We start from the raw sequence: 12,464 nt of genomic DNA, 5'->3' as shown, positions 1-12,464 counted from the left end.
GCAGGTCAGGCCCCGCGAGTGCGGGCGGGCGCAGGCTCGGCGCGCCGCGGCCTCGGCCTGGGGGAGCCTGCGAGGACCCGCCTCTCCGGGTGGTCCCGCCTCAGCCCGCGCCCCCCCACCACCCCGTGTCCGCCAGGATCTTCGCCACCAGCAGCGGGGGCCTAGCTGCGCGGGAATTGGGGCTGGGGGGAGGCCGGCGGGGGGAGGCTGGGGGGGGGAGGCCGGGAGGCCAGGTGGGGGCGGGGGTGGGGGCGACATGAAGCACGGGACAGCGCGTTGCGACGGGGCGGGGGGGTTGTGGGTCGTGTTGTCCAAGGCCAAGGAGGGGGTCCCCGTATGGAGACCCCCTTCCCTTCTCCGCCTGGGGGACTGGCGGATCGTGCGCCCGGCCAACTGGTAGCGGAGCTGCTGGGTGCACCCGGACGGTGGCCCCAGCTCCCTGGAGACCCCGGCGCCGACACCCTCCGCTTCCAACTTTTCTCTTCTTTCAGAGCATCTCTCCGCGAGGCTGCGCGGTAGCTGCATTACCCCCTCCAAAAAAAAAAAAAAAAAAAAAGGGAGGGGGGTCCAGGCCGGATTCCGAGGCTCGCAAAGAAGCCACCCCACACCAGCCACCTGCCCCCAATCCCCTCGACACCCTCCCCATGACTTGCTTCCTTCCCCACCACCACCACCACCACCCCCCCGCGCGCGCGCACCCACACCCACGGAAAGAGAGGTCCCTGATCCTGCTCCCCGGTTTTGCAAAAAAAAAAAAAAAAAAAAAAAAAACCAGCTCTGAGGCACCCTGGGCTCTCCAGCCGGGGTCTCCAGCGCGCCCCGGGCTGGCTGCCCAGCCAGGTCCGGATCCATCACGTGCGCTACTCCGTGCACCGCACCAGCCGTCATCTTAACCAAGGCCAGCAGAGGAGAGGGGGGGGTGCAAACCCAGCCCAGCCTCATTTTCCTGCTTCTGTCTAGTTAACCGCCTCCCCCACCACCACCACCAACCCCCGAACCCCGCGCCAAAAGCACCCCGGGCGGAGGGAGGTAGCTGATAGTTTTCTCCAAGAAACAGAAAGGCCCCCATCCGTGGTGGCGGCGGCTCACAGTTTGCAAGACAAGCCTCAGCCTCCTCCTCCTCCTCCTCCAGTCCTGGCTTGCAGAGAACTGGCGGCGGCGGCGCTGGGCTCCTCGGGTCGGTCCTCCTCGCTTCTGTGCTGCAGACACACACACACACACACACACACACACACACACACACACGCACGCAGGCACACCTCCCCCTCCTCTCCGCCACACGCGTGTGTTTATGTGTATGTCGGGCTGTTGCCACTTTGCAAACACATCACACAACCTTCCCCCCCCCCCTCCCACCACCACCAAGCAGAGCCCCGATTGCAGCAAAATGCATCCCAACGACCCTGGTCCAAAAACACCCCATAATACACATTTTCTTCTTTTTTCTGTCCAGTCCCCCATAAAAGCCAATATTTCTATGGAGACGACGCTGCTGCGTGCCTGCAGCAGCCTTCCTTCCCCGTGAGAAGCCGTTCATACATGTCCACACACACACACACACACACACACACACACACCTAAGGAATGGAGCGACAGATGGGGACACACTCCTGTCCCCGTTCTCCTCCCCAATCCAGGGAAGGCAAGAAAGAAAAATGCCCAGTGAAAGGACGCCGGCCGAGATGTCCGCAGCAGAGAGGCTGCCCACACCAGCACCAGCACCAGCACCAGCACCAGCACCAGCACCAGCACCAGCACCAGCACCTTCCCGTGGCAGGAGAAGAGACGCCAGTTGAAATGTCCCAGTGCCCATCTCGGCACCCAGAGAGAGACATCTTAGAACGGCACCTACCTGGGGCTCGGGGGGCTGCCTTGGCTGGTGAGGGTTCTCCTGGCACATCCAGATTTTCCCAGGGAGCAAGGCGGCCTCGGGTTCAGGAGGCGGTGGGCAGCCAGGGCAGCCACTCCATGGGCTCATCCAAAGGAACGCGAGGCCCAGGAGGAGACTCAGTGGCTGGGCTGGTCCATCCTCCTCCTCCTCCTCCGTGGCCAGGGAGAAGAGAGCATCCTCCAAGTCCAGGCAGCAGGCGGGCGGGCGGGCGGGCGCTGAATCCAGGCTCTGTGCCGAGAGCCAGAGATGGGCCCGAGAGGAGCGGCTCCGGGAGAGAAAGAGAGACTGAGCCGAGAGGTCCCGCTGTCTGCAGCCCTCTCCTGCAGCCATTGGACCAGGCTGAATGAAATTTACAAACGCCCCAGCCAATGGAGGCGCGCAGTTGCCTCCATCACTAGAGAGAGACACAGCCACCCGGCTGGCGGCTACAACCTCACTCCAAGCGCAGCTTAATCCCAGTGCAAACCAGCTGTGACAGAGAGAGCCCCAAGGCCGGCCCGGGGGGTGGCAGACAGGTGGGCACAGAGCAGGCACACACACACAGCAAGCCACCCAGCAAAAGCGTCCAGCCAGCCAGCCAGGGGGTGCTTAACCACTGAGCCACATGGTCAGCCCCTTTAAAAAAAAAAAATCTATTCATCCACTTATTTATTTATTTATTTTAATTTTTGAGACAGGGTCTCAACTAAGTGGCAAAGGGTCTTTCTCGCTCAAGTGCGGGAGGCTGGCCTCCAACTGGAGATCCTCCTGCCTCGGCCTCCCAAGAAGACAGGCGAGTCACCCCGCTGTCTGGTCTGGCTCGCTCCCGACTTTGAAACATGGCCCAGTTTCACTTTCAAGGTCGGAAGAGTTCTTATGAATTTCAAGTCGGGTCACGGGAAATTGAGGATCGATGGGCACGCCGTGTGAAGTGGGTTTGGAAGCTGTTGAAGCACACCGTTATCCGATTTGGGGGCTAATGAACGCAGGTGCTTCAGCTGGATGGCTGGATTGTCCAAGTTGCCGATGACCTTCGAGGGGCACTTAAATGATTTCCAGCTCCCTTCCTTCCTGCATCTGCAAGGGATGAAGGGGAGGGGGGGTTGACATGCATCACGCAGCCAGGTGCTGATAATTAGCAGAGTGCATCCTTCACAGGATGTGGCAAGTCTTAATAAAGGTCACGTTTTCTTAATTTTTTTTTTTGACACTGCAGTCATTCATTTATGGAAGGGAAATAGACAATTGCCTCTTCCCAGGTGCCTCTGCTGAGAACAGGGAAGTGAAGCATCCAATCTGCAAAAATGAGTTGATATAATGGTACCATGTGGGGTGGGGGTGGGGTGGGGGGTTCCCTGCAAATTCTTGCAAGAGGGACTCCTGGGTCGCAGGGCCCACCCTATGGTCAGGTTCGTGTCCAGGGCTCTGTCCTTGCTGGGTCTGCCTCCTTGGAAAGCTGGTCACCTTCTGTGGATCTGAGGGGAGAGACCTAGACAGAGATCCCATGCAGATCCCTGTGGTTGGGACCTGAAATGTCCTCAGGAGGCCCCGATGTTCACGGGTTGGTTTCCACCTCGGAGCTCTTTGGAGGTGGGACCTAGTGGGAGGAGCTTAGGCCTTTGGGGGTGTGGCCTTGGAGAGGTCTGTAGGATCCTCTTTTTCTCTGCTGCTTCCTGGCCACAAGGGAGGTCACCCACTGTGGTCAGCAGCCCTGGTGGTTGTGCCCCACCACACACTTCCGGCCGCCACCATGAGCTCCTTCCCCACAGCCTCAAAAGCAAGGGGGGCCAAGGGACTGAGACCTCAGCCATTGTGATTCTCGGTCAACCTTTCTTGTTTATCAGCTGATGGTCTCGGGTAACTCATTACAGTGTCAGAAAGCTGGCTCATACAATATTAAAACCTCCATTCACCAAAAACAAGGATATAAATGTAGATATCCATCCAATAATGGAAAAAAACAAATAATGCACATAAATATTTATAAATATATGCCTGAATGTGTACATCTAGTGCATATTGCTTTTCTATTATGAGATATTTAAAGTCATCTCTCTTCTAATAGATAGATAGTCAAGATACACTGACGTGGTAATGTTATGTTAATAAATCAATGCATCATAAACGTATTATTAGGTAAGAAGTGCGGTTTTTCCTGCAAAGCCATGACATCCAGAGATAACCAATACAGACCCACAGATGTAGACACTGATGTCTAAATCCTACCATTGAGCAGCATAACCTTAACTCAAGCAGGACCATTTATATATAATAGGCAAGAAAGTCACTGACTTTGCAAGAATGTATTAACTCACTGGCTGACTTAGAAATTCCTTCAGTGCTTTGTAAACTCTTGCACGGTCTTCAGAAGAGAAAATATATCTGTGACCTAACCTTTTTTTTTTTTAATCCCCAATTTTTTGCATTCTGGTACCAAGGATTGCATCCAGGGGGTGTTGGACCACTGTGCCACACGCCCGGGAGCCCCTTTTTTATTTTTTTAATTTCATTTTTATTTTATTTTTTTATTTTGCTAAGTTGCGAAGGCTGGCCTCCAACTTGGGATCCTCCTGCCTCAGCCTCCTGAGTTGCTGGATATTTTTTTCAGCTTTGGACCTGAATGGAACCCAGGACTCCAGAGCTGACGGATAGAGGATAATTATGCTTAGAAGGAAAGGGCAGGTAGATAGACATTGTTCACCCCAAGATCCAGACGGGTGTTTGGAAACCGGGGGAGTCGAGCCTGGGAGAAGGGAGGAGCATTTACAGAGGTGGGATTATGTGCAGTACTGGAGGCTTGCGGGAGAAGTGGAGTCTTTCCACTTAGCCCCTGAGGAGCTAATAGCATGTTTTATGTAGGTGGGAAAAGGAGGAAAAAAAATGAGATTTATATTTTAGGACGTTTGCTTTGGTGGTGAGACGGAGAGCCAGGTGGAGGGGGGGAATGAGAGCAGAGAAAATGAATATTCCCGAGAGGTTGGAAGGGTGGATGCCCTGGAGCAATGAATTCCTGAAAGGGAGAGAGAGAGAGAGAGAGAGAGAGAGAGAGAGAGAGAGAGAGAGAGAGAGAGAGAGAGAGAAGAAGAAGGAGGAGGAGGAGGAGGAGGAGGAGGAGGAGGAGATGGAGGAGAAGGAGGAGGGGGAGGAGGAGGAGGAGATGGAGGAGGAGGAGGAGGAGGAGGAGGGATAAGGAGGAGGAGGAGGAGGAAGAGGAGGAGGAGATGGAGGAGGAGCAGGAGGAGGAGATGGAGGAGGAGGAGGAGGAGGAGATGGAGGAGGAGGAGATGGAGGAGGAGGAGGAGGAGGAGGAGGAGATTGAGGAGGAGGAGATGGAGGAGGAGGAGGAGGAGATGGAGGAGGAGGAGATGGAGGAGGAGGAGATGGAGGAGGAAGGAGGAGGAGGAGATGGAGGAGGAGGAGGAGGAGGAGGAGGAGATGGAGGAGGAGGAGGAGGAGGAGGAGGAGGAGATGGAGGAGAAGAGGAGGAGGAAGAGGAGGAGGAGATGGAGGAGGAGGAGGAGGAGAGAGGAGGAAGGAGGAGGAGATGGAGGAGGAGGAGGAGGAGATGGAGGAGGAAGGAGGAGGAGGAGGAGGAGGAGAGGAGGAGGAGGAGGGAGGAGATGGAGGAGGAGGAGGAGGAGAGGGAGAGAGGAGGAGGAGGAGGAGGAGGAAGAGATGGAGGAGGAGGAGGAGAGGAGGAGGATGGAGGAGGAGGGGAGGAGGAGGGAGGAGGAGGAGGAGGAGGAGATGGTGGACATGGAGGAGGAGGAGGAGGAGTTGGAAGGGGACGGAGAAGAGCCAGGATGGAGGGTAATAGAGAAGAGAGTGAAGCAGAGGAGAAGGAGGGGAGAGGCCGCCGCCATGGGCGAGGGGTCCTTCTGAGCACGCTCCCGGGGCCTTGGCAGGGAGAGTGGGATTCGTGGTGACCCGAGAGCGTGTCGTGGTCGGTCGGTTGGGTATCAGAGCCCTTTCCTGGGGCAGGGGACCGGAGAGGAGGGGACGCCTCATTCCATTTTTCCTGCTGCCTGAGTGGCCCCTGTGGCGTAGGGTCAGGCAGAAGGTCACACAAAGAGGCAGAGCTCAAGGCTCAGAGGAGGAGCTAGTGATGGAGGAGACGGTTGGTTCCAGGAGGAGACGAGAAACGTGATCAATCTCCTGGGCTACCCTGGCCACCCTTCCGGGTGCTGCCATCTTACCGCGTCCATCAACCAGGTTATGATTTGGACCCGGAACTGTCCCCCCAAGGCTCCTGCGTTGAAGTCTTGCTCCGCGTGCACAGCTGAGGCCCATCGGAGGTGATGGGATCCTGAGGGGCCTCACCTCATCAGTGGACGGACCCATCGGTGGCTGGATGGCACCTTCGCTGTGTGCCCTTGGGGCAGGACTTGTGGGAACAGTCTCGTCCTCTGTGTCCCTGGGGTGAGATGTGGCCTCCCAACACCCTCCTACTCTACGAGGCAGCAACAGGACCTAAACTGGGGACTGTGAGCTCAGATGAACCTTTTGTCTCTATAAGTTGACGGTCTCAGGTATGTGTGATACAGTCACAGGAAGCAATAAACTGGGGGATCCAGATGGACACGTACGGGATGGGCTCATGCACGAGATAAAACGGAAAGGAAATGTGATGGACCACACAGGACTCATTCGTAGTCATCTGTACTTATTTCGCAATGGCTAGAAATGAGCAGAAATATAAAAATGTGTGATCTAGGGAGGCTTCAATGTAGACGTAGTCCTTTGGGGGAAAAAAAAAAAATCTCCGCTCCACGCTGATGATAAATACCTTCGGAAGCCATCCTGACACGAGACCTGAAAGTTCTGAGCGTGCATTTTAATAGATTTGAGAGGAAATCGGGACAGAAACAACCTTGAACGTGTGATCTCTCCCTCATATTTACCCGTTTAGCGATTTTATCTGTGGACCCCGTGCAGCCGACATGACCAGGGCGTCTGACATGCCCAGCTCATCAGAAAAAATATTTCAAGGGTTCTGTTCCCGCACTGGATTCCGCAAGGAGATGAAGATATCGGATAATTAATCGCACGGACCGAATAAGAGGAATAAAACCGCAGCCTCCGCGTATTTGCTCTCTTAAGGTTGAGCAAATTTCATTCTGTCTTATTTTAGGCCCCCAAGTGGCTAAACAAACCTTTTTTTTTTTTTTCTCCCTTTCAATGATCCAAAGCAAACGTGGAACCCGGCCGAGGTTGAATGATCATGAATTTCAAATGAGTGTCAATCACTTAAATGAGGTTTTTCTCCAACTCTGTGAATGGATGTCGTTTTTTTGTTTTTTTTTTTTTAATATGTGCAAATAATGACTCAGAAGAGACGGAGAAATGGTCTTCTCCGTTCCCACGGGTCTCTATCTAGAGCATTTTGTAAAGCTATTTAAAGCTTTAGGGAAATAGGTTAAAATGTCTATTTTCCAATAGGGAGGCTGTGGAATCCCCTAATTCCTCTACGGGGCATCGGAGAAATGGGTAAAATGGTCCCCGTCGGGGCAGGAATCCCGTCTTGGAGATATCCATCGATGGGTGATAGACACAAACGTACTTATGGATTGATATGTGATTAGGTAGAATCAATGGGTGGATTGGAATATTATACACCTGTGGCAGGTGAACAGTCAGTGGAAAGATGGATGGATGGGCGGACGGGCGGACAGAGGAGATCCAGAGAAATTGGTAGATGGTTGATTGGCAGATGCAGAAATCAGTGGGCAGACGGATGGTTCCCTGTAGAGATGGGAAAATCTGATCTTCTGTTCTTCTCTCATCCTCTCCTCTTACGGGATGTTTCAGGAAATCTATATTTTTAAAAAAAGAAAGTTTGGCAAAATTGGCTGAGCTTCAACAGATGGGCTTTGTGGGTTAGATCTCTCTTTTCCTAATGAGCCACATCATCCGATCAGCGGGGAGGGACGGTTCCCCTCTGTTCAGAGGAACACCTCCTTATTCATAGTTTAGGTCAAATATCTTTGGTCAGCGTTCTGTACAGGACAGTGGAAAATCCACACCATCTTCTTCTTTCCCTGCAAGTGCACAATAACGACTATAAAGTTCCTGGGGTCCCTTCCTCCAATCGCAGGGGTGTCATCTGAAAGCCAATTTTTTAAAAAAATAATTATATATATATATATATATATATATATATATATATATATATATATAATGGAATATTACTCAGCCATGAAGAAGAATGAAATGATGGCATTTGCTAGAAAATGGGCGCAGCTGGGGAGTATCATGCTAAGGGAAATAAGACAATCCCCAAACCCCAAAGGCCAAATGTTTTCTCTGATATGTGGGTCTCACAGTTAGCCTTGAATTTGCAGAAAAAAAAAAAACAGAAAATGCGTACGACTGGGGCTTTCTACTTAATTGGATTCATGGCAAAGAAGGTTGAGACCACGTTCGTTTCCTTGAAGACACGACAGAACTATCGACCCTTGTTTCCAGACAGGGAGGGAATCTTGTACCCAGAAAACCATCTCACCCTGTGTCGGTCAGCTTTGCGTGACTGTAACGAATACCCGAGACGATCAAGTTATCAAGTAAAAAGGTCGGTCGGGGCTCCCGGTCTCAGAGGTTCCAGTTGATGCCCTCTTGGTGCCTTTGTGTGTCATGGGCTCCTACGTGGGTGGCTGGACGCCATGAAGGACGTTAGGTCAAAATTCATCGAGGCAGCGGGGTATAGGGGTGCATCCCTGGAATCTCCGCCACTTGGTGAACTGAGGCACGAGACAAGCAGCTCAGCAAGCCCCGGTCTCAACTATGCACAGAATTTTTTTTTCCCCTCTTTTATTCTAAAGCTGTTCTCAAGATAAAAGCTTGTTAAAACAGAGAGGTTTTTCCGAAAGGCAAAAAAAAAAATAGAATAATGGTCAAACTGACCTTTGCAGGATGATGATGCTGGGAGGTGGCGCGCGTGCATACTGGCGGGGGCTGAGCCTTCTGTGGGAGGGGGCTGCAGAAAACCAAATCTGAAAATTTGCAAAAATATATGAAATATGCAAAATATATATGATATTAAAGATGAGCCATAACAGGTTAAAATTTTATATATATATATTTTCCCCTAACTTGGCACTTTTGGTCATTTTCACCCCAACCCTGCGGCGTCTCAGTGAATCCCGTGTTTGGGTTGTGAGGAGGTGAATCGGTTCCCAGCAGCGAATGGCTTGTGTCAAGGGTGGGTCGCCCCTGAGCAGGGAGCGGGTTTGGGTTCGGGGGGGGGGGTCACGTGGATGACCATGACGTCACTTCCCTTTGGCCCTTTGCAGGGCTCAGAGGCGACTTGCAGCCCTGATCTGCGGTCACGCACCTGAGGGAAAAACAGAGACAGGGGATTGCCGGATTGGGTTGTGGCTAAACCAGAGAACACAGCGGTTTGGAGTTCTGTGTTCTCTCTTGTTTTAATTTTTATTTATTTTTTCCCTGCAGGTGGGTGGGTGGGTGATCCTCATGGGTCCCCGACTCGGTGACACCCTATTTGTGTCCTCAGATCTGGAAATGGAGCCATCCATCGGGTGTCGATTGGCTGAATCAAGATCCACTTCAACGGCTTCCGATTTTTTTCTTTTTAAACAACTTGCAAAGGTCTCTGGTTTGGCAGCAGGAGAGAAGGAGTTTTGATTTGTTGATAATAGAAGATAAAAAAAGAAAAAAAGAAGAAGAAGAATCGTTCACACAGTGTTTCCTGGGAAACTCCAGATACAAAAGACGCCGGGAAGAGGTCGATTTAAAAATGTTTATTTTTGCACCTCGACATCTGAGCTTTTCCCCCCACCTCCCCCCGGGGACTGGTGCATGCAATTCTCCCCCCTGCGGATCCGAGGCGTCTTTTACTGAAACGAGTTCCATTCTGCAGGCTGCGTGGACACCCGATGAGGCTGGCCTCCACCGGGCGATCCTCTTGTCTCAGCCTCCTGAGCAGCAAGGAGGTCACCTCTGTAGCCCGTAAAAGCACCTTTTCTCACCAAACACAGCCAATGCGAGCCGGGGCCGTCCTCCAGGTCAGGAGTCGATTTGTGATTTCAAGTTGCCAACAGCGATTCCGGGAGTGGAAATCGCAGGGATCGTTTTTAAGAAGACGAAAGTCAGAAATAGACTTTATTGGACATATTCATCTGTTTAAATCGCTCGAGGGTTTGTTTTTGTTTTTTATTTTTTTCTCCTCCAAGTATGGGAGACTGAATGAAGGGGGCCTCTACCCCTGAGCCCCATCCCCAGCCATTCTTGATTTGTGTGTGTGTGTGTGTCTGTCTGTGTTGCTGAGTTGCTGAGGCTGGCCTCCGTGTGATCCTCCTGCCTCAGCCTCCAAAGGGAGGCTGTGGAGAACAGGTCTAGGCGACTTTGTTTTGCTGAGTATGCAACGTCGTTTTGCTCAAGTGGATTAAGAGCGTCTTTTTATTTCCTCCTCCCAGATATTTACTTGAGACTCCATCTCACCCCAGTCAGATTGGCACTTATGAGGAATACAAGTGACAGTAAAGGCGGGTGAGGTTGTGGGGACAAGGCTCCCTCCTACGTTGCTGCCGGGAGTGCAAATTGGTCCACCCACTATGGAGAGCAGGATGGAGATTCCTCAGAAAAGTTGGAATGGAACCACCATGTGACCCAGCTATCCCACTCCTGGGTCTACACCCAAAGGACTTAAAATCAGCACATACTACAGGGACACAGCCACATCCATGTTGATAGCAGCTCAATTCACAATAGCTAACCAGTGGGACCAACCCAGGTGCCCTTCAACAGAGGAATGGATAAAGAGACTGTGGTATATCTACGCAATGGAATATTACTCGGCCATGAAGAAGAATGAAATGATGGCATTTGCAGGTAAATGGATGGAACTGGAGAAGATCGTGCTAAATGAAGTCAGCCAGTCCCCCCCCCAAAACCAAAGGCCAAATGTTCTCTCTGATGTGCAGATGCTAATTCATAATCGGGGGGGGCACTAGAGCAGAATCGAGGTGCTTTGGAGTAGGCAGAGGGGATTGAAGGAGGGGAGGGTGGGGGTAGGGAGGACAGGAGAATGAATGGGACATCGTGACTCTGTGTGCACAAAGGACCAAGGACCAGGGTGACTCTAGAACAGACGCAATCAGAAAAAAAATGACGGATTTTCAGTCAAAGCTGCTGTATTTTCCGTCTTTCCTGGAACGCATTCCCGGGTTTGAACCCGTGTCCCTGAAATCGTCACCTTGTTACATTTTATAGAGAGACTTTTTTTTTTTCCTCTTTTCTTGCAGAAGTCGATGTGAGTCACCTGCCGCATTGGAGGACCCACAGGAAGGCAAGCAGGTGACCAGGGCCTCCAATACGAGGTCCTTGGAAGGGAGAAGGCTTCTTTTAAGTTGCAGGACTTGGAGTTTCTGAGCGTCCCCGGGTCGTGTGACGGGATCGGACGCGACATCCTTCTCTTCCCGAGATCTCTCTGACGACACGTTCTGGTCGCTCACCCCCAGACCTCGGCCGGGTGTCCATCTTGGCAGCGAGCACATTGATTTCTCTCTCTCTGTCCCTCGTTCTCTCTGGCCGAGTCGCTCAGGCTTGCAAACCCTTCTGCTGGGAAATCTTTTTAAAAAATTAATAATGCAGAGAAAAAAGATATTTTTTTAAAAAATAAAAATATAGATATGAGTGCATATTTATAGGAATGTAGAGCTTCTGTTAAACAGGCACAGGGATTTTTTTTCTTTTCCTTATCATCGTTCCCTGAATCATGAAAATATAGCACCTTCGCTTGATTAATCCAGGCCCACCCAGGATGATGTCGCCTGTGGCTAACTCGGGGTCCCACGGACTTGGGGACACTAATTTCAGGGCTTCCATTTGTTTATGTTCACCGCCTGGATTTCTTTCTTTTTTTTCATTTTTTTGTTTTGAGGGGGGAGGGGGAGGGAGAGAGGATAATGCCGTTAAATAGATCTAAAATCATATCTAGATCATTCTAAAAAATCATATAAATCTAAATGCAAACATCTATTTGTGCATTTTTATATCAATTCCTACAGAAGTATAGCTATAGGAATTTTTGAGCTGTAAATACAGAATGTGTTTATATGGAAATCCATAAATACACCAGTGTTGATATATAAATGCACATTTGTAGATTACTTAGATAGATGCATGGATATGTATTTATAAAGACATGTGATATTTGCATAGATGCACCTAGAAACACACAATCATCAATTTATATGTAATAAAACGGCTGTTTTGGAGGTAAAAAGGGATGACTCACCGATGCCGATTACTTAGGTCCGTTGCATATTAAGTTGCTGAGCCGCATCCTCAGCAATTTTCCTTTCTGATTTCGAGACAAAGTCTCTCAGCGTTGCTTAGGGCCTTGCTCTATGGCGGAGGCTGGCCTCCAACTTGCTATCCTCCTGCCTTAGCCTCCCGAGGTGCTGAGCTTGCGGGCAGGTGTGACCCTGCTGACCTCACATTCCCATTTCTAGGGGCAATTTTGCATCAGAGATTCTATCTGCCACTTTTTTTAAAAAAAAAATGACGGAGTCAGTTAAAATCACAAAAAAAAAAAAAAATTGGTAAATGCCACCGGGTCACCTCATGTCCACCC

General features: G+C 51.1%; 1 protein-coding gene and 1 long non-coding RNA gene across 5 annotated transcripts in view; one reads left to right on the top strand and one right to left on the bottom strand.

Annotated features, from left to right (window-relative positions):
- The window catches only part of LOC144374797 (neuroligin-4, X-linked-like), a 102,510-nt gene extending 100,129 nt beyond the window's left edge, over positions 1–2,381 (bottom strand). Inside the window, exon 1 of one of the 4 annotated variants that reach the window (XM_078037569.1) lies at positions 1,853–2,381. The gene's annotated coding sequence lies outside the window, so the exon portion shown is untranslated. Of the gene's footprint in view, positions 1–1,089; positions 1,232–1,852 lie in introns of those variants that run through there. The other 3 variants (XM_078037565.1, XM_078037570.1, XM_078037567.1) reach the window with 3 other exon arrangements.
- On the top strand, positions 271–3,065 carry LOC120890329 (uncharacterized). The gene is made up of 3 exons (XR_005734509.2): positions 271–1,177; positions 1,638–1,879; positions 2,569–3,065. It is a non-coding gene; the product is annotated as an uncharacterized LOC120890329 (long non-coding RNA).
- The last annotated feature ends 9,399 nt before the right edge of the window (positions 3,066–12,464 follow it).

Source organism: Ictidomys tridecemlineatus, unplaced genomic scaffold (assembly GCF_052094955.1).
Source record: "Ictidomys tridecemlineatus isolate mIctTri1 unplaced genomic scaffold, mIctTri1.hap1 Scaffold_880, whole genome shotgun sequence".
Taxonomy (NCBI): Eukaryota; Metazoa; Chordata; class Mammalia; order Rodentia; family Sciuridae; genus Ictidomys; species Ictidomys tridecemlineatus.
Note: the sequence above shows the minus strand (reverse complement) of the source record. Positions and strands in the feature narration are given on the sequence as shown.